This window comes from Pundamilia nyererei, unplaced genomic scaffold (assembly GCF_000239375.1).
Source record: "Pundamilia nyererei isolate P.nyererei 1_Seehausen unplaced genomic scaffold, PunNye1.0 scaffold00018, whole genome shotgun sequence".
NCBI classification, from domain to species: domain Eukaryota; kingdom Metazoa; phylum Chordata; class Actinopteri; order Cichliformes; family Cichlidae; genus Pundamilia; species Pundamilia nyererei.
In genome coordinates this window covers 1,831,786-1,857,620 of record NW_005187419.1, presented here as the reverse complement: position 1 = coordinate 1,857,620, position 25,835 = coordinate 1,831,786, and the positions used below count along the sequence as shown (strand labels likewise).

Sequence of the window (25,835 nt, the reverse complement as noted above, 5' to 3'; positions counted from 1 at the left end):
CTTGATGTGGCCCATGGCATTTCAAAATTTTAAACATCTGTGTCCTGCAACATTTTATCTGGTGAAAATGGAAAATTTGGTAAGCAACTTTCTTTTAAAAAATTAGTCTAAATAATTAACAAGTCATCAACAGGTAGCTTCTACTTCCTGTGTCCTGCAATTTCTCCATACTCAAATGTGCCTTTTTTCCCCAGCTGGTTCCCACCAGTATCCCATCATCACACTCCCATTCTTATGTTCTCAGTGACTGTAATGAATTCCAGACCATTCTTTTGAGATATGTGTAGGCTTTCTTCTTGCTTCCAGCTCCCATTGCTACAATTTCAATCTTCCTGCCAGTTTGTTGGGGCTGCCAGGTGCTTCTAGCTAAACCATATGTCCTTTGACACTCTGTTTTGGGGATGGGGGAAACGTGGAGAAAGGGGGGTTAAAGAGGAGACTATCTGGAACTACCTCTGAGAAAAACTCTCCCTAAAACTCAGTTGGCTGACATGTGACAAAAACACAGGCCACCAAAACAAAACTCCAGTTCTAATTCCTCTTTGCGCTAGGCCTGAGAGAGCTATAGATAGAGGGATGGCAGGGAGCTCTTCACTGTTTCCCCGTGGGGTCGGAAAAACAGATCCTGTTTCAGTGAGCCAGTTGGCTTGGTGTGGCGCAGTGACCGCATCGCCATCTTCAGCTCAGTCTGTCAGTCAGTCACAGTCTGCTGGTCTGCAGCTCCAGTGGTCAGGCAGGAGTTCATTCTTTTCTGGTGTCTTTGTCTGAATGTTTTTCTGAGGGCTAGACAATCCTTTCAACTCTGAAACCTCAGTCTCTGCCTCGTCTCTGTCTCCGATCCAGGGCTGTGATTCTGCGCTGAACTGGTCACACCATCGTTCAAGCGGCTCCTCCTGCCTACAGGTAAGGCCTGTAAGCCTAGTGATAGTTCTGCTTGCACAAAGGCATAGTTACATGTGTATACACACACACACACAGCAGATTTTTAAAATCACTTACAATGTCTCTGCAACAGAGACATAGCATAAACAACAGCTAAATGCCCCCAGAGAAGAAGCTGCTTTTGGCTGCTCCCTTATCTGTATTCTCTCCAGTGCAAAAACCAGTACGACACAACATACATTTTTATACTGAAACTCCAATGTGAGATTCTGTGTGTATGTGCTGAGCCTTTTGTCATTTTGCCGCACTAGACGGACGTTTTCCCAGAAGTCCACGGAACCCAGCAGTGACCTGAAGTTACCAAGTCTCTGGGATGTATTGTGGCAGACTTTAAATGTGAGGAAGAGAAACTCTCATCACCCATCACCTCTGTGAGATGAAAGGCCCCAAAAGCAGCCAGCCACCCTGCTGGACACAGCTCAGCTGTTATAAGAAGTGTCTGACAGAAGTGGCAGGTACTTGACCTTCTCTCTAGCTTTTTTTCTCTCACTCTTTCTCTCTTCTTCTCTTTTCTCACACTCTCTTTCTCTGTGTCACTGCTTTGCCACAGGCTGACCACTCACGCCTCCCCGCCTCGTCGGTGTTGTCAGAGAGCTAACAATCCCAGCCTGCTGTGCTACACCTGCATTTATTTGTTTATTCCCACTGACTTCTAATAAGTACTCCTCATGAGTCCTTGTGGTGGCGCTGATCTTGACGCTGTGCAGTCCTACTTTCTCCACCTTATTACTACAGGGGTCTCATGGCTCAGGGAAATTTATTGGTGAGTTAATGTCAATAGTTGGTCCAAGAAATTAGAGGATGGACGCGTTTCTGCTCAATTCACAAGTAAAAGAAAGCACTGGGGATTCGAGTTGTATAAGCATGGTTTGTGTTACTCAAGTGGAGTTAGATGAAGAGTACAATAGCATCCACAGACTAAATCAGGGGAGAATTACAGTGGCAAACATTGTGGGTTACCTACTGTATTCTGAGCCTAGATCTGCATGTCTGGGTGGGGAGGGCAGTTGAATTTTTAACAACCTTGATGCACATTTCCATTTCTCCTGCAGACAGTGTCCCATGTATTCATCTCTCCTAACAATGGCGAAATGTCAGCATACTTTCAGGCTGGTCTAAATTAAACATTCATCCCCTTTGAGTATACAGCTATAGAGCTGTTCTTGCCATCCCCTCCCACACTCTTTCTTTCTATTTTCATATATAAGGGTTCGTCCAAATGTGGAACGAGAACAAGACACTTTCTCTCATTTTAGGCCAGATGGTCAGTATGTAGCGTTTAAATTATTTTAAGTTTGCTAATATGCTAAATAACACTTCTCTGGCTGACTTTCATGGTCACATCCCAAAAGTCCCAAGCCTTTATATGTGCAATGGCCAAGAAAGTTGAAGACAAGACTTAAGATGGGGAGTGGGATATTTTATTAATGGGAACTATTAATATTCCATCGCAGGGGGATGATGGCGTGTTTCTTTTTGCAGAAGCATAATGAATAACTGAGCGCCTCCATGGTACCCGATTCGTAGGCATGAATATTCAGGCTCTGGCGATGTATCATGGGAGTGTTGGGAGCCTCTTCTCTACCCTATAGTGGATCACACCCAAGCTCTTTGTCTCACCTCTCTACTCCTACTTTTATTTCTTTCCATGCACATTCAGCCAATGTCACTAAGGCCAGCAGCATCTTGAGACCAGCGACTATAGATCTAATGCTTGGCTCTCAATAACAACCGTCCACAGAGGCTGGATTGATTGATTACACTACTGTGGCTTTGTGTGGGTTTTTAATTGATTGATTTATAGTGGGCCTATGATTGATTATGAGTAGTCAGCAGTGGGTTGGAGTTGGGCTGTCAGGAGGACACAGGGTGAGAGGTGAGCTCTTGTGGCCCCTGTGATATGTTTGTTCTTTTATCCAAGAATCCCACTTTTATGTGTAACACTTGGTAGAGCCACATTTTGTCCTTACCTCGGTCACCTCTCTGGAGCTCTTTTCTCCCTAATTTCAGTGAATGCACGCCTGTGTTCACATGTGGTGTTGCCTGGAGCTCTGTATGTCCTGTTCTTGCCAACAAAATGTTCAGTAATGTCAAGTTTGTGGTATTCAGCAGGTACAACAAAGACCTCCTTACAAACCTCAAAGAACTAACTCTCACAGTGCCTGTGTAGGAAAATAAAAAGAGATCAAGCATAAAAAGGAGAAGGGAAAGGGAAAGATAGAGAATCGCATGACAGTTCAGAGGGGGAAAAAAAGAAAGTATTACCCCGCTCTTAACATCCCATTCAGATATAACGCTGAGGAAAGAAAAACTATGAAGGACCAGAAGAAAGAATCAATTTGGTAACATAGATCAGGAAGGGGAGACAGTTAAATGCAATGGCAAACAAACATTTCGACAGTAGACATCCCATTCTCAAATGATACACTGTCCCAGTGGGCCAATAAATAACAAAAATCTATGCTTATTTCCACTCGTAAAATCAGGCCGGCCGAGATTAGGGGCGGTTGGTGTGCTACCACCAAGACACAAAGCCTGAATGTATCAGTCATTTCTTCAAGTTTCATTAAAGTCTGATCAGTGTTGTCTCAGGATGTGTAACAGATAAACAGATGAATGAATTAACAATAAGACAAACAGAGAACAAATGGATGAACAAACAAAGCGCAAACAAATACACCAAGAACAACAAAGAAGCAAAGAAACAATTCAGTGAACAAAAAAATGAAATAAATGGACTAAAGACTCTTGCATGGAAATGGGAAATGCACATGGGTATCAGTCATTGCCTTTTTGTCTTTAAACTCCCAATGCAGAATAAAAAGTATGGGACAAGCATCTTGGCAGCTGAAGGCTTTGTTTAATCACACATTAAATTAGCAATGAAACAATGACATGCATTTATTGTGTCATTGCAATTTTAGAAGTGTACAACAACAACTCTGATTACATTGTGACTAGTTAGTGCATGTTAGTTTGATCATTTCCTCAGTGTCTGTGTGTATTTTAGTATTCTAGAGTGGGGGAAAAATCAATTTTGATATACATTACTGTACAAAATTACTGTCGAAAAGATGTTATTAACTGTGGTGAGCTTGCTATTAATATTACTGGAGAATGGCTTTGTGTGTTCTTATTACACTTGTGGCTGAGACTGCTGTGATTTGAAACTGAGCTAATATCTTTAAGTCAAGCGATCTAACAGCACAAAGATGCTAGGCAGCTATTAGGTAGCTATTAGAGGCAGATATTAAAGGGAATCTGTGCGCAGCATCGGCCTGGACAGTGTAAGATTCTTCACCAAGAAAGAACATTATTCCTGATCCTAGAAACCTATGCCTTTGCAATGCCTCAGAGAAGCTTGCTGATCGTTGCTCACATACATCCAAATATGCAATATCTTTTCTTTTAGTTGAAGGTAATATGCAGTAATCTAACACTGCTACTGCTAATCCTTTTTTTCAGACAAAGGGTTACAGCACAGAAAAGAAACAAGAAGAACCCATCCTCTTGTTATCCTGATGCAATTAGAGCCCATGAGTGGCCCTCAAATGCCAGTTAAAGTCTGGAGGATGTCATCCAAACTTTGTTATGGCTCCCTGTGTCAGGTCAGTGATTATGGCTATCCTGACTTCTATTTGAAGACTGAATACAGTCTGCTTTCAAGAGGAAGAAGGAGAGGTATTACCCATAGAGCTGGAAGTTGTGCGCACTGCGATGCCTTGGCACTCTTCTTTGGTGTGGAAGTAAACTGCAGATGCTTAATTTGGAACATACACCCAAAACTTCTTAAAGTCTTTTTTAAAACACTGGCTTCAGGCTCAAAAAGTTGTTTAAGGACCTGGTGGAGGGAGAAGAGCAAAGGACCTTTTGGCTTTAGCCCTGAAGTTAGCACAGGCAGACAATCCTGCTGCTTTACCAAGAAAAAAACATAATTGAAAGATGCTTCCCAGATGGCAATACTGGTTGCTGGGACTGTCTAGGAGGTAGGAATACATGCGGCTGCATCACTGTAAAGCGTGCCCTTTATTAATTAACACAAATACCAGACAGGTAGTCAAATGGTCCTTTCACCTATTTCATTCTTTTGCACTTTGAAATGTCAGCATAGAATCTTTTCACTTGACCTTGTTTGCACTTTTTCCACATTAAATTAAAGATCTAAAAGTAAACATTTAATGCCTTTACTTCACTGATCTTATTCTTTTTGAGACACTTACCATGTTAACCCTGTTTTGCCATGTAATTTTTTTCAAATTCTGTTTATTAAAACAAATTTTAAAAATCCATATCAATTTGCATAGATATGTTCAGTTTATTTATCTATATGCAAATAAAAGCATATACGGTGGTTAAGGCTAAAAGGCTAAAAACATACGCAGTATGAGTAAATCCATAGGTAACTCTGTTAACCTATGCGTATCGCTTACTGATGCATCACAATAGCTATTATAATGTACTTAAAACTGATATTTGTGAATATGCTGTTAACTGGAGCCACCAGAGGACAAAGACCGATTTTGGAGAAGCTTACTTATGATGTGCTTTTGACTGAAAATTGTCTGGCAGAGGTCAAACAAGTTCACAGCCACTCCCTCTCACATTTCCTGATGCTGTCTCCTTCCTGGACAGCCCAGAAAGAGAGATGTGTGACTGAGTCACATATCACAGCCATCTGTCAGCCAAACATTGCCAGATGTGGCTGATGATATTAAAAGTGGCAACACTCAATATATCAAAATTCCTATGCTCAACAGCAGGGCAGGTCAAAGATCACATAAAATAAGGCGCCCTTTCATTAAAACCAAGTTGTTGGGTCTTTTTATAACAGACAGGAATAAGTAAATATGCATTCATTCTATGACAGTAACTTGTACTTTCTAAATATGGGTTCCTGCTGGCCAGGCAGATGACATGACTTACTGCAGAACAGCGTGGCATCGTGCCTTGAAGAGTAAACCTGAAGATGGAGGGCACATCGGTATGGTTTCCACTGACTGGATGCTATTAAAATCCCTGCAAATGTGGCTTTAAATATGAGAGTTCGATAGTTTTTTTTTTTTTGGGATAAAGGCCCTTTTTTTTCTTGCTAAAGCACAACAATAAGTGCAATGCAGTAGGTCTGCCATCGACTGTCTATTCACCCCAAGAACACTTGCTGTCTTAGCTCACAGGTACAACAGGACAAAGTACAAAAGGGCTTACTGAAGTGGAAGATACACTATAAGAAAACTTTATTCGAAGCACTTGCTTCAGCCAGTTATTTGGCTGCAGTGGATAGAAACATACAGATCAGGAACTTCAGTCAAACTTAACATCTAATATCTGATTTAGGAAAAATATCACCTGAGTGATCCAATGAGCAAAAAGTAAAAAAAAAAAAAAAATCAATAGGAAATAAAACTACAGAACCACATTTTATCCCACTCCTGTCACAAATTCCCAAAACTAAGTCAAACATTTGTTCTTATTCATCAAAATTAGTTAAAAAATGTAAAACCTGAATTTTTTTTTTTACTTCAATTGCAGCGTCAGAGTTTCAGAAGTTGATGTCAGCAGCACATATGCATAGATCCAACCTGTACACTTCTTGCCCCTTACTACCAGTTCTCTGTTAATATGATGTCATAGCCTATTTGATTTGTTATAGTAATTTTATTGGTAAAACACTTTTAAAATACAGGAAGTGCTTCACAGTTTGGATAAAAACACATTAAAAGTAAGTGTAGAGGCTTGTGTAAATACATCAATGCATCATATTAAAAGCTGTCTAAAAAGGAGTTCATGAACATGAGAGTGACACCGAGTGATGCTTCCCAGTGACCAGAACTGATTAGGCTGATGGACTCAGTGGTGGGATTTTTTAATAGGGGAAATTTATTGTGCAGCAAATTTTAAAATGAATTGTGTGTGTTTTAAGAGTAAATCATATTAAACGTAAAGCAGGGTGTTCCTAAACATTGGTTGATTAATAACAGATTAGAGATGCAATAATTAATAATGTTGTTCATGTAGGTTGGCATTTCTCATACTGAAAGCCTGATTGAACAAAATAAAATAATAAGTTCTCATGACCAGCTGTGTGTGCTTGGCTTTATCAGGTGATAGAAGTTACGGCCTGGCTGATGACAGCCCTGACCAACACTTGGTCCTTCTTGTGTGCAATTTGCACTCTGTCACCAAGTGTACCTTAGGTTTTCTGAACAGCTGGTGAACTTTGGTAGACACTGCAGACTGCCAAAAGGGTTCTGTCATGTATTAAAATTCACATCAACACCGTCAGTATGGAGCCTTGGGTATGTTATCTGATGGATATGTTGCTTAAATTAAAGCAGTATCTATGATCATAGTCTCTTATTAATTTCCTTGGTCAGTGCTCTGACTTCAAATTGTAGTTAAAAAAAATTGTGAACCTCTTTCATCTAACTTTAGGTTCTTTCTTCATTTTTAACAACTTGTGGCTTTTCTCTGTTGGCAGTTACAGTAGAAGTAGATATATATTATAATTAAGTATTTGTTGAAGTATACTGTGTAAAAAAGCACAAACAAAACAGACAAAAAAACAACTTCCTGTACTCAAAAGTGTTAAGGTTGCAGAATTGGGATCCAAATGCATTGCTTCCAAAAGCAGACAGACGTAATAAAAAAAGCAATTGTGGATTTAGTTAATGCTAGGCCAAATTACAAGCTAAACAATATCAAACCTGAAGCACATATGAAGATGACACACTCTGGCAAATAATAATAAGAGAACCAAGCAATCAGGGAATGAAAGACAGGAAGCTAAATGTTCAGAGGACACAACAGAAAACTTAACCTTCAAAGTAAAAAAAAGAAAAGAAAACTAATTCAAGAGAATGACGCAGGCCTCAAAAAAGACTGAACAAGTCTGGGACAATAAGAATATGACAAAAACTCCTTTTAACTAATAAAAATATACTTGAACCAAAACAGAGACTCATTACTTGAATACAGAAACACAGGAAACGAAGACTTTATGTTTCAGGAATTAAGACCTTGAAATGTATACACTGAAAAAGAAATTAAACAATGAATCATAAACCCAACCTAGCGTTAACAAAAGAAAAGAAAAAAGACTAAGAGCATAAGGATAACAGTGAAAACAAACTCAAAACCCTTAATAACCAAAACCCCAACACTCCAGATCCCACAGACCATGACACAAAAGTAAGCAAGAGCGCATAGAGTATCAAGTTAGTGCCCAACACTGCTCATAGGTACTTTTGGGCCGAACTTGTCTTAAAAATTTAAGTCAAGTGTGATTGAAGCTTGTGGTGTTTTTAGGTGTTGTTTTGACCTGTAGAGCAGGAGGTGCATCTGGCTTTGGCTTTGGACAGTCTGTAGGTTCCCTGTGGGGCCCAGCAGCAGAAGCAGTAACGGAGTGAATGTTACTAACCCTTTCTACTTTCATTAGAGACAGAAACTAGAGGATTACTGCCAGGGGCAAGGCTAATGACTGTCATGCCCGCAGAAAGCCGATTTACTGAAACCGTGGCAGGAAGGCGTGAAGCCAAAATCTCCCACTAAGTCCCAGTGTGAGGGGCCTTAATAAAGGAGAGACTCTGCTCTATCGCCAGCTTTCTTCGGTGAAAAGTTGTGAAAATCACAAAAAAGTGTATGTAATACATGCATCCCCCCAAGTTTACCACCAGCATTAATCAACTAGTAAAAACAATGGCAAATGAAAGTACACAGAAAATTGCAAATATAGTTACCGAAATGATGACATTCCCTTACAGATCCATAAACTGACCATAAAACACTCTTTTGCAGGCAAATCTATTTTTGAGGAATTTGTAATTTCTTCTTATTTTCAAACTGGGAGCATGCAGAAATAAATAGTCCCATCGTTGGCACTAACTCATAAGACTGGAATCACTAAAGAGTGTGGTGAAATGATTAAGTGGGACAATACAGACAATGAATCTTCCGTCTCACAATAACAATACAGTGCAATGCACGTGTTTAAATGTTAATGCTCTTTGAGGCTCTGCACAACTGCTTGACGATATTCGGTTTTCCAACGTATGAGTTTGGTTCTGGAAATAGAAGCATTTTATTTAACTAGAGCATCGTCAGTTAAAACTCTGTTGATGTGATGCTAAAAAGAGGGATTGCACAAAAAAGTGTTTTTGTAACATATTAAAAAGCAATGCAAAGTGGGAAATTCAGCACTCAAAGCAATAAGCGCTGTCCCAATTGCTAAGACACATTTATATTCAACAACACCGTGGGGAGACTTTTCCGTGATATTTAAGAATATCGAATCTGAGGAACTAACATACATACTGCTACTTCTCATATTTAAACAGATTCCATTTTCCGTTACCTTTCTCCACCTAAATAGCATGCACATACACACAGGCTCGCAAACACACATGCCTAGGCATTGATTTGGCTGCTTCAGGGGCAAGGGAGAGCACTCACCGAGAAGTTCGGACAATTGATCTCTGGAGGGCATGAGATACAGGGCCCGCTTTCTTCTCTCCTTTCTCAGTCGAGTCTTTCACAATCTCTCACACACACTCTTCATCTCTCGTCTACTGGACATGTTTCCTCTGAATGTGCATTCTCTGGATTACAGCGAAGTCGAGGAGTAGCGAGGGAGATCATTGCTTTACTGAGTGTTTGGGTGAGATACTGTGGGTATAGCTTCTCAACTCACAGTTGAAACTCAAAGTTGAGATCGCAAACCCAGAGGTAAAAAACCACAAAAACTAGCAAAGATTTTTATACTGTTTCACTCTGTTGCATCAAAATCAGGCTCTAGTTCCTCTGTCAAATGTTTTTTATACTATTGCTCAGAGGTGTTGTTCACATGTCAGTAGTGCATCTATATGTTCAAACAGTCACTGTCCATTTAAGCCTGGACCAATTACCTACTGCATGTCCCTCAAAGTTCCACTTCCACTGACTGTGTAATCTCCAAACACTCGCCAATTGGTTGGGGAATACACATTTTTCTATAGTGACTAGAGGTTGCTATGGAAATGTGGATTGCCAGTTAGTATTTTGGCCTGCGTGACTGAACCTACATACAGACTGGAAGCACTGTGGTGACCAAACATCAGGTGAAGGTGAAATAATCGTTGGTAATAGGACGTGGGCAGGAGCCAAGAAACTTTAATTCAGCTTCAAGCCAAGCAATGGGACTACCGATAAGAACACATGATACTGCTGATTTAGATATGATGTGAAATGGACATCAAAGATAACCTGAGAAAAAGGCGATGTAGGATTTTAAAATTAATACCATCGGTGCGTTTACTAAAAATCTTGGACCGCAAGGTTAAGGCCTGAAAATCACCCAGCATTTTTCAAATTTATTCCACAGGTGCATGTACGAGGAGGCTGAGGGGTAGCACTGGTGGACGTCAGCATTTTCAACCCCCAGTACTCTGCCCTTCTCTATACATGTGTTTTCTTTTTTGTTTGCAGCATAGTGTTTAGTGTAGCCAACACTGACTTGCATGACATCACTTGAGAATGTTTATTAGATTTTGCACAGCTTACCCTGGAACCATTAAAGAATTTATACCACTTTCATTGCCTCATTTGAAGTAATATTGAAGGCATAAAAGGAACATAATTAAAATCAGAAATATTTGTCAACATGCATCATACAATAGCTACACAAACCAGCGTACGGAGTTCCTCATGTTCAACACAAATGGCAATTTTAAGCAGTCAGATGAACGTACTCTGTAACATACTATCTCAACCATAATGATGTGATACAGATGCAATATATACTAGTGATTCAGTTTTCTAGTGAAACAAAGGCACTAACCATGTAAGCTAAAGTTAAATACGTTCGAACCATTTTCTTAAACTCCAACATATCACAATTTAGGAAATGAAATACTTTTTTTTTCCAGCATCAGGAAGTCCAGCTGTACACTAACAGTTACACTTTATTCGCTTGGTCACCATAAGTAAAATGACTGGCTTTTTTGTTGTGTTTCTTCCCCCCCCCCCTACTATTTTAAAAACTGTATATCACAAGCTGGAAAGTCTTTGTGACCATCTGATGTCTGACTGCATTTTCTCTGAAATCTCTGTATATTTGCAAAGAAGAAAGTCTGGCGAAGGATTAGGGAAGAACAGCAAACTGCCAAAATCTGCACAGCCTGTCAGAGTTTGGAAAAGAATGAGACAGGAGAGGGAAAAAAATGTCAAGAAGGAGACTGCAAATGAGGCTTGTTTCAATAAGAAGATCGATGGGGATGAAGAAAAGATGTTGTGTGCATCGATGATAAGTGTCCATGGGCAAACATGAGGGGTGCCTATAGAAGTGGGATATATGGGTATGTTGGGAGGGAAGTTGAGCAGTGAAGGTGGTGTGAGAGAAATGATGGCGAAAGTGTGGCCCACGAGAGGCTGCAGATAAACAACAGTTTTTGACTACATTTCCAGTGTTTGTGTGACTTGAAAACCATTTTTCTAATAAAGAAAAGACCGTTTCATGATTATAGAAAAGACTACATGCGAAGAGACTCGGTAAGAAAGCGGTAAACAGCATCCAACAACACTTTTTAATTGCCGACTTGGATTTTGCTAAAATTCTGCTTTATCTCTTTGTATTGTATTTTTTGACTTATGTGTAGCCTTGATGATGATCATTCATGGCTTCTGTATTAAGTGGGAAATCTCTATGGGTTTGGTAATTATTTTAGGCTGTTGCCCTTTGTGTTATTCAGTTTCCTGGTCTGGACCTTTTGGGGGGAGATGTGATTGTTGAGGACAGCCCTTCAGCAGTTGTGCATGTCACAGGGTCTTGTGGGGGATACACTTTTCACCACGTGACCCATCATGGCAAACCAGCCCAAACAAACAGAGTTGCTCTGTTTATGATAATCTTCTTGTAGTAGTATGTTATTTATTTGTACATTCTCCTCTACGTTCGGCTTGTACCGCACGCTGCCTAGCTGTGTGCATATATTGAAGTGAATCCTTGTAAAGAAGAAAAACCTAGGTATTTCCCAGCCTTGATGTCAGCTGCGTTACTCAGCTTCTTTTTCTCAGTGTTGGCAGCTCATATGTTGTGAAACCACTGACCCCGAGCTTATGGATGAGCCACCAAAGAGCTTTCCCTCATCTAGTCATGATGCCATTAGTCAGTGGTAGCCTCTGAAAATTGAAAAATGATGTAACAGCGACTTAGTGTATATCCATGTCACCTGTTTTGGTACCATTTGATTTGGTATTATAATGACTGCAACTCTTTGAGCCTACGTTGTTCAGGAATGTGCCGCACAGTGTATGTGAGGACGTTGCAAGCTGTGGAACAAAGGCATATTGATTTTTAAAGAAGCAGTGCAGATATGCAGACATTTCTTGATAGGTGTCACTGTATGTTTATCAGATACCACTTCACTGATGTGTTCACAGTGACAGTAGGACAGATCAGTTGCAAGTGTGGAATATTTTTTGTTATTATTTTTGAAAGCTGATGGCAATAGGAGGAGATCTCTTCAGTGTTTCCCACCGCTTGCCATCCTGTGTTAAAAATAGTCATACAAACGGTGACACTGAGCCATCATGGCATGTCATTTTTGTCATCATCTCTGTGCTGAGAAATGGCTGGAACACATGTGACAACCCGTCAATTGAGAGGGGAGAGATAGTCACGATTGTCCACCTGGCTCATGTGTTTGTGTTGGGTTAATTTTCAAAGAATACACATGTAGGCTCTAATCATGCTGAAATAACATTAATTACTTAATGCATTGGCTCTGAGTCATTTTCTGGGTTCATATTTTACTTTTCTTCCCTGGTGCAAAAATAAGGTCTAGGAGTAACCTCTTCTTGTGGCTTTTAATTCCAGTGACAAGACCCTCTTGCCAATGTCAAAAAGTGATGATTTGGAGATGATAACATGTAAACACCTTAAAAGTTTTGTAGTTCTTCACCATTTTTGGGATTGGCCATTCTCCAAAACTAAAACCATTGTAACAAATATAACACAGTGTGAAGAGGTACCAACACCATCCTTTCGGATAGTGTTTACTGAATGAAGATGGAGAAAGCACTAGGCACTAACAAGTCCCTAACCCAAAGGTGCTCTCCTCTCCATCTTGTGCTAGCAGTGGGGCTCTTGAGCATGTTGTTCACACACAGGCACATCCATCTTCTTTTTATCCCAAATTACTTGCCGTCTTTGATTCTCACTCCCCGTGTAAATGAAGTGGGTGTGAGAGGGCGGGAAAGTGGTGGGCTGATGGATCTTATTAAAGGTGTTGCATTGATAATCAGTGGAGAGACAACAAGATATGGGTTGAGCAAGGAGGAGAAAGAGAGAAAGAGAGAGGCAAGAAAGGGGTTGGGGGGGGAGGGAGGGGGGGAGATAACAAAAGATATGTCTCTGTTCACAGTGGCAACATGCCCTTGAGAGGACGGAGACAGAAAAGCCAAAGAAAGACAGAGAGAGCATGGGAAAAGAGATGGAGGAGACTGTTGAGCTGTCACAGATGTAGCCGTTATGTCACTTTGGTTTATCTCCATCAGTGCATCTGACTGACCAGGGAGGCAATTTCACATGTTTGAGCTGAGTGAAACTCCATGTTTACGAAGGGATAAACGTTTGTAGGACTCTCTCTCCCTATCCTTCCATCCATTCCGTTTCCTGGCCCTGCTCTAGACCTCCATTTAGAAAGTGAGAAATTACACATCTTTATTTATAAATCATGGAACTCCCATATCTTCCACTTGGTAACAATAACTGCACAATTCATTTGCCTTTTTCTGGAGGCACTCTGTCTGCTACGGGGTGAGTGTTGTTTTTTTCCATATGATAATGTGTTTTTTCTCAGTTTGATTTGTTTATATTGAACTGTGAACATACAGTGCGCAACATTACCGAAACACCAGTCTGATCTTTTCCTAACATTGTTCCTATTCAGTGCAACTGCAGGTCATGCCTTACAGAGTTCTTGCAATGAACAGAATATCACTTTGACAGGAGACCTCAGGGGATGCTATCCTGTCTCTCAGTCGGATTATTTCCACCTGCTACGATGTGTGGCCTGGAGGACATGCTATTATGATATTTTCTTTTTAAAAGACGGCATATGTTTGACTGTAATACATACAATCAGATCTTGTTCTGTTTATATCCAATGGTGGGCTAGGTTTGGATACAGCTGCAACAGTATTTGTTGCATTTCTGTATTTAAAGGGAAGTGATATATAATTTTTTAAAAACACCTGGATTATACAGGCAAAACTCAGACCTTCAAGCATTTATCTGGCCTGTCTATCGGTTTAGGTTCTCAGTAAAGCCATTGTCAGGAAATGTTGAAATTTTAAGGCTTTAAAAGTAAGTATGATTATGCCACAGAAAGTTACAGAGTCAAGGACCATTTTCATGTTATTTCATGTCAGTTTTATGTCAGGATAATTTCCTGTATGGTTTAGATGTTTTTTATAGATATTTAGAAATTTTCCATTTATATGTCATGTTCAGGCAAGTAATACAGGATATATAAAAGAGTTTTGAATGTATTTAATTTTCTAAAATGTTCTTATTCTGCCAATAGTTATCATGTTCAGACTTTTGAAACTTGAGATCTCTTCAGCATAAACTAAACGGCTAAATCACTTTTTAACTCACCTACAGCTGGTGGAGGATTTTGTATGCACAAGATTAATGTTTGGGCTTTTTTAAAATTATAATTACAATTACACTTAAGCATTGCAACAAACTGCATATGCCTTGTTCTGGTTATTGATTGGGATTTTATTGCCTTATTCTTTATGACCACCCTTCTTATCTCATTATGTTGTAGATAAACTAAGTTTGCCAAGCTTGGAAGTCAAAGTCGAGGTGATGTGGGATGAGAAAGGAAAGAGAAGTGTTTGGGGCTTGTACAGAAGGTATTATACACACACTGGTACACTGCATGCTAGAGAAAACACACTGAGCCTGTGAGCTTGACTTTATTAGATTCAAGCTTAAAGTATTGTCAGTTACAGCTGGAAAGCTGACTTTACGTAATCGCACAGCCTGAGACAGCCAAGCAACCCAAGGATGCACGAAAAGACACACACACACACGTATATGTGTGTGTATGAATATATATATATATATATAATCTCTCCAAATTTAGATATTTCTTATACTGTGAGGTGTGAAAACTGAAAGTAGGCTAAATTGAATTGTTTATTATTAGAAGAATTTAACTTTTCTAGCTTCAGTGTAAAAGAAGAACAAACTGCTTACAGAACGTTTAAATGAATTAAATTAAATGGAAAGAAAACAAAATGACAAATCTGTTAGATGTGTTGACAACAAAAACCGTGTCTGTGGAAAACAATTTTTAAACTTTATGAAAATAACCCAAGAGTTATTATTCACTTTTGTTTGTCATTGTTTTTGTTTTTTAATTATTGCTTGCTTTAGGCAGCAAATTAACTTGCTTGTGGCCAATGCACTGCTAAGAGATTACAGTAATTTCACCTATTTCTATGTGACCAAGTTGAGTTGTAAAACTAAACCTTGTAAAACCTCAATATTCACAAGGTCTGAGTACTGAGCAGCTCCCATTAGCAAATCAAAGTCATTTGCTGATGGTAACTGTCAAATTTCAGCTGTTTATTTTTCTCACTACTCTTACTAGCACCAATATCTTTTGCAGCTTTAATGATATAGAGGAATAAAGGCAACACAGATACAGAGAGAAAGCAGAATATCTGTGTCAAACAGCATGAGATACTTCTGAATTCTGTCCTATCCATAGACAGCAGAAAACATTGGCATGCCTCCCGTGACGTTTGGAAGAATCCAGTTGAGTGTTTTTGTTGTTGCCACCTTGGTGTTTTGAACTCAATCTGACAAAAAAGGGGTGGATCTGACTGTGAACCCACATGCTCATTGGCTAAGGACATGTCATTTACCAGCACCGAGCCAATGATCATACTGTGCATAATCTTTCTTTTCTGAAACAGCCTAACTTTTTATTCACTATGACACAAAATGAGTGATGGAGACCATGAATGTGGCAAGAAAGTGTTTACAGAGGTCAAGTCAGAGAGCAGTTTTCCTGTAGACTTCTATATTGTTGGAAGGTTTAGGGTGTTTTTTTTGCCACCACCCCCACAGAGATTGTCCCCTGGTGGCCATTTAAAAGAATGCAGGCTTAAGGTCCTACCATGTTTTATACTGTTTATGGTCCTGTCAGAGAGCAGGCTGGTAAAATGAACTAACATTGAATCATTAGAAATGATTTCGTCATTCCATTAATTCGACTTTTAAGTTGGGCTGGCTCAGATTCGTTCAGCATACGCTAGCCCTATCTCTTCTTTTCATCCCAGTTTTGTTAAATGTCACATTTCTCAATTTGTCATTAGTCAGTTCAGTGTGGACTGACACTGACTGACAGCCAAGTCACGCTGTGGCAAACGATCAGTGATGGATTTGACTGAACCAGCTCAAAGGGTTGTTTTAAAAAAAGCATGATTTTATTATTACTTGTTTTCATCCGTTGCTGAAAATAGTGAAATTATCATCGAAATACAGTTTGTTTAAATGTCATCGTCTGCTGGCAGGGACCCTACGATGTAATTAAAAAAAAAAAAAAAGCAGGGTAGCAAAACTAGAACTTTCCTCACCCTGAGAATTGAGAAATGGGGATGCTTTTACTTCCCTTGTTTTATGTATTAGTTAATCACAGTGACTTGGTGATGGTGCTTTATGAAAAGTAAAAAGTATAAGTAATGTGTAATTTTTCCTGGGGTTCATCCTCTGAAATCTATGATATCTCTGCAAAAATGTGTGAGTTACAGTTAGTCAGATTAATGAGAGATTTCAGAGATTTGTTGTTTGTGTATTTTTCTTTTCTTTTTTTTTTAGGGTCACAGACAGAGATGTGTCTGGTCTGTTAATTTACCAGAAAACAGTAAAAGTATATTAAAACAAGAGATGTGAGAGAACATAAGGGTCAGTGTGGATGATGCAGTTACGATGCGTAAGTACAACAGAGCCAAGAACTGAGCGAAATGCATAGAGGAGGAAGAGGACAAGGCTTAAAAAATTTCCCCCACATCGCGTGCCTGTGGGTTATATCTCAAGTGCACCAATGAAACAATGTTTTCTCACAATAAATTACACATGAAAATGCTGGATCATAATGCATTTGCAGACTACATATAAATGTCATTAGGTATTTAACTGTGTGTCTCTTTGAATGTTCCTATCTACGCCTCTGTTATGTCTCTCTCTGTCTTTCAGAGGTTTTTTTTGTTTTAATTCGTTTCTCTGGAGGGGATTAGAATAGCAGCAGTCATGGGGGAGTTGTTACCTGGATTAAACTTGATTGGTTGCTTTCTTGATTGTTGATGATAGTAACATAAAACAGTAATCCACTGGATAATGATGATTCTCTCGAGATGGTAACATGGAATTAGAATCACCAGGAGACTATGTTTTCTAACTACCAGCTAAATTAAAAATCAAATTTTCATCGCTTTGTTTTATTGCTTCTCCCATTTCTAAATCTTTATAGAAAAACAGATACTGCTAAGTATTAGTACTAGACTAAGATAATAAGCTGTCTGCGCTGTATGGGTTTATTTAATGATCTGAGTGAGAGCTATTTTAAGCTTAAATACCGGACATTAGCAAAGTAAATTGCAATGACACTATAGCTGACTCAAAACACAAACTGTCAGCTATAACTTTTGAAGTATTTTTCTTGTCAGTGAAAAGGTGTTGTACTTGTCAAGCAGCATAAATGGATGTTGTGCATTTTCTCTGGTGACACAGGTTTTAGCAAAAGATGCTCTTTTTGGATACAATCTGGCGCGATACAGCAGATACAGTATATATATTTAAGTTGAATACTGAGCCTTGTGAAATTATGTGATGTTGATAGTCAAGGATGTCTTTTAGTACATTTGGGTGGAAATGTGTAGGCCGGTTGAACATGCTTATTGAATGTTATTCCAGCCGCACCTCGGCGTCTCCCCAAGTCGCCCATTAACTGAAATGTGTGAGCAAATGCATTTGACTGTGCTGAGTGTGACTTTGCTGAGTGTGACGGAGTTTTCTTTTCAGAGGAGGAAAACAGCGCCTCTTGAATCATTGGAGCGTGATGCATCTGTATGGCAGCAAGTTGGGCCTCTGCACTCGTGCAAATGCTGTGACACCCTGCTCTGCAAATGTCAGTCCCATCCAATTAAATGGTTGAGTGATGCCATTGCCCACAAGGGGATCCCGCCGATGAAGTTCTTTGTTTGTTATCGGCTTTGTTTCCCGTTTTTCACTTTCACAGACAAGAATGTTGTTTAGATGCCCCTGCAATACATTCTGAGAGAGGGAAGACCCGTGAGCTGTTACAGTGCCATGTTTCATGCAGAAGTACCCTCATGCTCTGTCTGTGATTCTCTTGGGTCACGTCTGTGCTTGTTATTCATTTGCAAGCAGTTTGGACCACCTACACATTGGCTATATTTACAACAATGTCAGTCTGTAGTCTGCAGTTAACTTCACTTTGATTATTGGTTGCTCTCCTTGTCAAGCACTTACATTATCTGTCTAGGCTCAAGATATTCATGTGAATGTTCAAGAGCAACCAACAGTAAGCAATGGTCTCTGCTGAGTGATGATAGATTCATAAAAAATCCACACAAAGCTCAGTTATTGTCATTATAATGCTATAATGCTGTTCTGTCTGCGGCAGAAAACAGCACAGTTTTATGTTTCCTTGGAGATTGAGCTAAAAATTAGCTTAACATTTGCCATCACACTGTCTCGTGGTATATAAATACAAGGGGAGTCTCATACTTGTTTTAATTTTAACATGTTATATATAAAAGAATCCCATAATGATGAGCCAGGCCAATATAGTCATCTAAGAGGACATACTTTACTGTAATGTTCACAGAGAAAAATTCCTTAACATGACTATAAGCCATACTGTTTGTTCTTGGCTGTCTATCAGGAAGGGTTATTGGCTGACTTTTGCTCATATAAATCCTGCTTCAGCAGCCACAGTCATTTCCACATATTAATTAAGCCAACTTGCAAACCTACTGCTAGTAGTAGCTGTGCCAATTTGCCACTCTTACAACAAGAAGATAACGCGGAGGAGAAGTGTGCAGGCATTTGCTGTCTTTTAGGAGGGAAGGTCTTAACCGGTGAATTTGGATCTCGAGGCATATTCTCCAGATGCTAGGCCAGTCCCACCCTTTTCTGTTGGATGTGTGTTTCACACTCTTACTAAAGTCATTAGCCAAAGCCTTTTACACTTTGGCACCAAGACATTTTTCAGGAAAGGGATTTAAGAGCTCTGTTGAACTGTTTCCTTAACTGGGCTCGGTTTGCTCAGCATGTTTTTTCCTGTTGAGCTTATGCTAAAAAAAAAGATTCAGATAGTGATTAAAAAAAAGGACAGACCTTATAGGACTGTAATTCCCTAAAAGGAATTTGATGTTCATTCCACCATGTTAACAGTGACACTCTCCAAAGGCAGCACATGTGAAAGGTTGGACACTACATTACAGGGAAATGTTTTGTGTGAGGGGCTTCTGTATGGGTCAGTGGGTACTGCCAAGAAAATATTCAGAATCTGACATTTGTTCAGGGCTTGTCTTCAATCTGCTGTAAATATTTTCTTTGCCAATGAAGTTAAGTCACATTTGTGACTTATAAGAATTATAATTCTCTCCAAACACATTCGAAATGATTGGTTAACTCTACAAGCATATTGAATTCCTCCTGAAAAACTGATGATTACATACTGAGGGTATTATGAGAGCTATTTTGGGAGAATGTGCGCAGTGAGTTGGCAGTGGTAGACATTAAGTGGTCTAAAACTAGATTTTTCAGCCTGGCTTATTAAATGTTTGCTAATTGACAGTGCAAAGGTCATGATGTTCTTGGCTTGAAAATGCTCAAATACCTCGGGACAATTTAGCTGTCTACTATTTCTATGTTTAAGCTAATTGAGAAATCCAGTACATTCTTTTTCTTTTAGCTTCTGTGCAGTACCAATATATTAGAGAAAAGAAAGTGGACATTTTATAAAGATTAAAGGACATGTAAGTTATTAAATGCAACAGCTGCTTAATATGGAACATTAAATTAGTTTTATATGTCAGACATAAGTTACAAAAGTTAAATAGTAAAAAATAAATTACACTGCTTACAATATGGATTCCTGGATACATGCATTTTTAAAAATCCTGCAGATTTCATTTAAGAAAAATAAATATGAAGGCAAATATATCAGACACAAAAACATAAAAGCACCAACAAATAATCCAGAAAGATAACAGTATGGTTAAATAGTAGATAGCTTTAAATTCATAGACACAATCAATTTAAGTAATCAGTTCACTGTAGTTTCGTTTATATACCACCATTTCATTGTCTGAAAGCATTTTATCTTGTAAAGGTAAACAATTTCCAAATATTAGCATGAACACCAGCCATGAGATCCACTGTGAGTAATCTGACTCCAATGGTGGGGGGGAAGAACTCCCTTTTAACAAGAAGAGACCCCTGGCACAACCAGGTTTTGGTAGGGGGAGCCATCTGCCATGAGTAGAGTTGAAAGACAGGAACAAAGGTTAATGACATGCAAATAGTGGCAAATAGATGGGTAGTCAAAAGAGAAGAGTGAAAGACAAGCTCTCATTGCATCATGGGAAGTCCCCCTATAGCAGTACACCTAAAGGGTGTTCTACAGTAGAGCTTAAGGCTCTGACTCCCAATAAACAGTATTTGAATAAGAGATTTAGCTTTGAATTTAAATCTCATCATTATGTACATGTTTAGAGTCCACATTAGCCAAACTCCAAAACACTTTTTAAAAATTCACAGCACTATGTTTACAATATCATAACAAATTAAGACATGTATTATATTTTGTGACTCCTCTAACAACTGCAAGGAAACTACATTAGTTCTGACTTTAAGATTAAAAAGCAATGACTTGTACAACAAGCTCAAGTAGACAAATGCAGCAAGTCCCTGAGGGGTTAAGAAGTGTCCATCAACTGTCTGTCTGCGCCTCAGCCTCAAGCTTTTCCTATCCTCTATCAACTCGCCTCCCTTCAAAGTGTCAAGTCAGTAAAAAGTTTCTTTAGACAGTGGAGACTCTACTGAGTGCAGCTATAGCCTAAGGAAGATTTATTAAATTGTAGTCTTTTTTTCTCAAAATTGAAAGTGACAGAAGGGAAAAAAAGAAAACAAATTTAACGATCAAAACGATTTGTTACGAGTTTTGTTTGTCTATGGATGTCTGACAGCTGATAAGGAAACGTTGAAGCAATGACGGGAATAAATAAGTTCCAAATGATGAGGAATAGTTTTTGTATATTCATACTGAACACTTAGAGTTTTGTGTATATATAACATACATACACCGACAAGGAGATTATGGCATTGATGGAATACAACTCTGACAGCAGACACAATGTGGTAGGTTATACCTTTAGGTATATAAATATTTGAACAGAGACAACTTTTTAAAAAAATAATTTTGGTTCTGTTTGTTACCACAATGAATTTTAAATGAAACAACTCAGATACAGTTGAAGTGCAGACTTTCAACTTTAATTCAGTGGGTTGAACAAAAAAGGCTGCATTAAATGTTGGGAACTGAAACATTTTTAACACAATCCCTTCATTTCAGGGGCTCAAAAGTAATTGGACAAAATAAATAACTGAAAATAGATTGTTCATTTCTAATACTTGGTTTAAAACCCTTTGGTGGCAATGAAGGCCCGAGGTCTTGTTCTCATGTACATCACCAGATGCTGGGTTTCCTCTTTAATGTTCAACCAGGCCTTTCAGTTGCTTTATGTTCGTGGGTCTTTCTGTCTGAAGTTTAGTCTTCAACACATGCTCTACTGGGTATTCCACTTCTTTGCTTTAAAAAACTCCTGGGTTGCTTTGACTATATGTTTTGGGTCATTGTTCATCTGTATTATGAAATGTTGGCCAATCATTTTCATTGCATTTAGCTGGATTTGAGCAGACGGTATCTCTCTGAACACCTCACAATTCAATCAGCTGCTTCTGTCCTGTGTCACATCATCAAAAAACACTAGTGTCCCAGTACCACTGCCAGCCTTGCATGCCCAAGCCTTTACACTTCCTCCACCGTGTTTTACAGATGATGTGGTATGTTTTGAATCAAGAGCTGATATACGCCTTCTCCATACTTTTTTCTTGCCATCATTATGGTAGTGGTTGATCTTGGTTTAATCTGTCTGTGCTGTCTTTTTTAGATGTTTTATTTTGGTTGTTTGTTTTTTAGCAAAGTCCAAGCTGTTCTTTCTATTCTTGAGGCTTATTAGTTGCTTGCACCTTGCAGTGGACACTCTGTACTTATTTTCATGCAGTCTTCTCTTCATGGTAGACTTGCATTTCAATACGCCTACTTCCTGGAGAGTGTTGTTCACTTGGTTGACTGTTGTAAAGGGGTTTGTCCTTACCCTGGAAATGATTCTGCGTTCATCCACCTCTGTTGTCTTCCATGGATGTCCAAGTCTTTCTGCATTACTGAGTTCATCAGTGCTCTCTTTCTTCCTCAGGATGTACAAAACTTTAGATTTTGCCACTACTAATATTGTCGCAATTTTTTGAATGTTTTTTTTTCTGTTTTCACAGCTTAAGGATGGTTTGTATCACCTGCATGGAGCAAAATTTTCCAAATACAAGCACCACACCTCAAATCAACTCCCGGGATACTGATAGTGGACTTCCGGAGGTGCAGAGAAGTACACACCCCCATCACCATCAACGGTGCTGCTGTGGAGAGAGTGAGCAGCTTCCGCTTCCTTGGTGTACATCTGGCTGGGGATCTTACGTGGTCAGTACACATAAACAAAACAGTAAAGAAGGCACAACAGCGCCTCTTCTTTCTCAGGAGACTGAAAAGATTCGGCTTGAGCCCCCGCATCCTCAGGACCTTCTATCACTGTGCCATTGAGAGCATCCTCACTGGATGCATCACCACCTGGTATGGCAAAGGCACCGCCTACAACCGCAAAGCTCTCCAGAGAGTAGTACAGTGTTCTGACCGGATAATTGGAGGTGAGCTTCCCTCCCTCCAGGACATCTACAGGAAGCGGTGCCTGAGGAAAGTGGGGAGGATCATCAAGGACTCCAGTCACCCCAGCCATAAACTGTTCAGACTGCTTCCATCAGGAAGGAGGTTCTGCAGCATCCGGTCCTGTACCAGCAGACTGAGAGACAGCTTCTTCCATCAGGCCATCAGACTGCTGAACACTTCATATACACCTCACCTTCACTACTGGAACTTCAACATTATGCACACAAGAATTTCACTCACATTTACTGTACCAGTGTACCTGCACATGTGATGTGACAATAAAAGTGATTTGATTTGAATAAAAGTGATTTGATTTGATATTGGAATATGTTTCCAATAATATATGCACAATGGAGACACTACTGAGCAGTGTGGACATAATGAGCCAACCCTGGTAGGAGAGAGCAATGTTAAGGAACTAGTTGATGATCAGGCACCTACTATGACAAATGTATTTACTGAGCTGAGTATAAAGATTATGACTAGACTCAAAACAGTCAAATAACCAGTAATATGGCTCCTCAGCTCACTGTAGATATTAACATAGCTCTACTCACCATCTTCACTGCCAGCATTATAGAAACCAGTAAGTTTGTATGTGCCACTGCCACAGTTTTCCTAGAAACATTTAGGTAAAGGGGCAAGAATAAATCCAAAGAGGTCCCCCACAGATTGGGTATTTGAAGCAAAAATCAAAGAAGCCTAGAAAGCTTTTAGTAGGAATTTAGAGGTGCAGTAAGGTTGTGAGAGATGGGTTCTGGAAGGATAAGAAGCACAGCAAGATGTCCATAACTGAGACTCTGCAGACTTCCAAACAGAAGCTCTGGCCTCTAGGCTGCAGAGCTATACCATGGAAATAGGGACCAAGACCGAGACCTGCATGTGGTGGACTCCTTGCGGCAAGGGGAAAAGAGCACATGGACCAACCCACACAGAGCTGGGACTGAACAATACTGAAAGGAAGGAAGTGTGAAATTGTCTACCAAAAACTGTAGCCTTTTCCTCCTTGTCCATCCCCCTCTGTGTCTGGTTGGTTGGAAAATAGCTGCCTTTTCATCTGAAACTTGCAGTCCCAGATGTTCCAATCACTTCAATGGTCACAAGTGTCCAGAATCATTCTTCTAAAAGCACTTGTGAAAAAAATGGATTGCTCTCAGGAGCTCGGTGAATTCCAGTGTGGTACTGTGATAGAATGCCACCTGTGCAACGAGTCCAGTTTTGAAATTCCTTGCTACTAAATATTCCACAGTAAACTGTTGGTGGTACTGGTAACAATAGCAACTCGGCCACGACATGGTCGGTCATATAAAATCACAGAGTGGGTCAGCGGATGCAGAGGTGCAGAAGTCACCAGCTTTCTGCAGAGTCAATCACTACAGATCTCTAAACTTCATGTGGCTTTCAGATTAGCTCAAGAACAGCTCATACATGGGTGACATCAAGCTGTATGCCAGAAGTGAGAGAGACATCTACTCACGGATCCATCTCACCAGGATCTACATTAAGGACATTAGGATGTAGTGTGGTCGAATGGTTGCAAATAGAGGTGAAGTGAGCTGAATGAATGGAACTACCAGTCAGAATAGCAGAAATGCAGAAACACGGGACAACTGCAAGTACCTGGTTATTCCACACGCCAGCAGCAACTATGATAAAGATGTGAAAGGTCAGCCATAGCCAAGTACCTCTAAAAGACGGGGGCTGAGAACCTAGTAATAAGATCCAAGCTATAAATATGTGTGGGTGTTTGAGTGTGAGTGTGCATTTACATCCAAGAGCACTCTAACATTTTGCTATCATATTTTAGTTGAAAATAATTTTTTTCTCCATGTTATTTGATAATTATTTGATATAAATGAACATAATTCTTTGCAGTGCCTCTTAAGATTATCAAGGTTTGTATTAGTGAGTTTTGTAAGAGTCCAGATATTTCATTTTCTGAAATTACACAGAGCATAAGAAGGCCCATCTCTTTACCAAGTTAAAATAAACCAAGAGGCTCAAGGCCCATTATTCTCTATTTTCTTTGGTCTCATCTGAAACATCAATAGATTTAAGCACTTAGCAAGCCTTTGTCACCAGCTGCTTGTCCTCAGCCCACCAAGTATCCAAGTCTTTGGAAATTAAAACCTTGAAAATTGATAATAGTAATTTGGAAAAGCTTGAGGAGCTCAAAACGCAGTTATATGCAAACTGAAACATCATCTAACCAGGAGTGTCAAACATAAGACCTTCAATCTGGTCCATTGGAGGACTGAAAAATGTTGAGGAGTGCATACATTTTAGACTCTCAACTGTATTTTCATTAGTTTTACAGCTTTTCCTACTGATAAAGATCTCCCCATGGCCATTCATTTGTTGAATTTGACATATTTATTTTTCACAATTTAAGTCCAAAGAGTTGCACTAACAGATTTCTTTCATTTACTGCAACACCATTTTCTTTGTTCATGAGACATAATGTTGAAATTGCACTTCTTTGTTTAGTTCAAGCTCTTTACACTGACAGTTTCATTGGCCTGGTTTATTTGAGAACAAATTGCATTGTATGAGGCCCATGATGTAAAATTTGTTTGACATCCTCGATCTAGACAGTTAAAAGATTACTGGTTTATGTTTTATTCGTTAACGACATTGGATATTATTAGTTTAGAAATTTCAGTACTTTGTAGTAAGTTGTATTGAGTAAATTGGGATTGGGTGGGATGTGGTATAGCATGGGAAAAAAAATCTAATCTAAGCTGTAAGAGTGAGTAGAATCTTTTTTTCGCTTCAATTCATCTTTATCTGCATGGATTTATGCAGCTGTCC

The 25,835-nt window shown here is 39.4% G+C and overlaps 1 long non-coding RNA gene across 3 annotated transcripts; it reads left to right on the top strand.

Annotated features, from left to right (window-relative positions):
• Nucleotides 1-623: 623 nt before the first annotated feature.
• Nucleotides 624-22,679, top strand: LOC102204938 (uncharacterized). Of its 3 annotated transcripts, XR_311530.1 has the most exons (6): nt 624-728; nt 844-903; nt 1,194-1,397; nt 4,408-4,550; nt 14,751-14,838; nt 22,580-22,679. It is a non-coding gene; the product is annotated as an uncharacterized LOC102204938 (long non-coding RNA). The 3 variants fall into 3 exon arrangements; XR_001290292.1 differs by having other exon boundaries at nt 624-903; XR_001290293.1 differs by lacking the exon at nt 14,751-14,838 and having other exon boundaries at nt 624-903.
• The last annotated feature ends 3,156 nt before the right edge of the window (nt 22,680-25,835 follow it).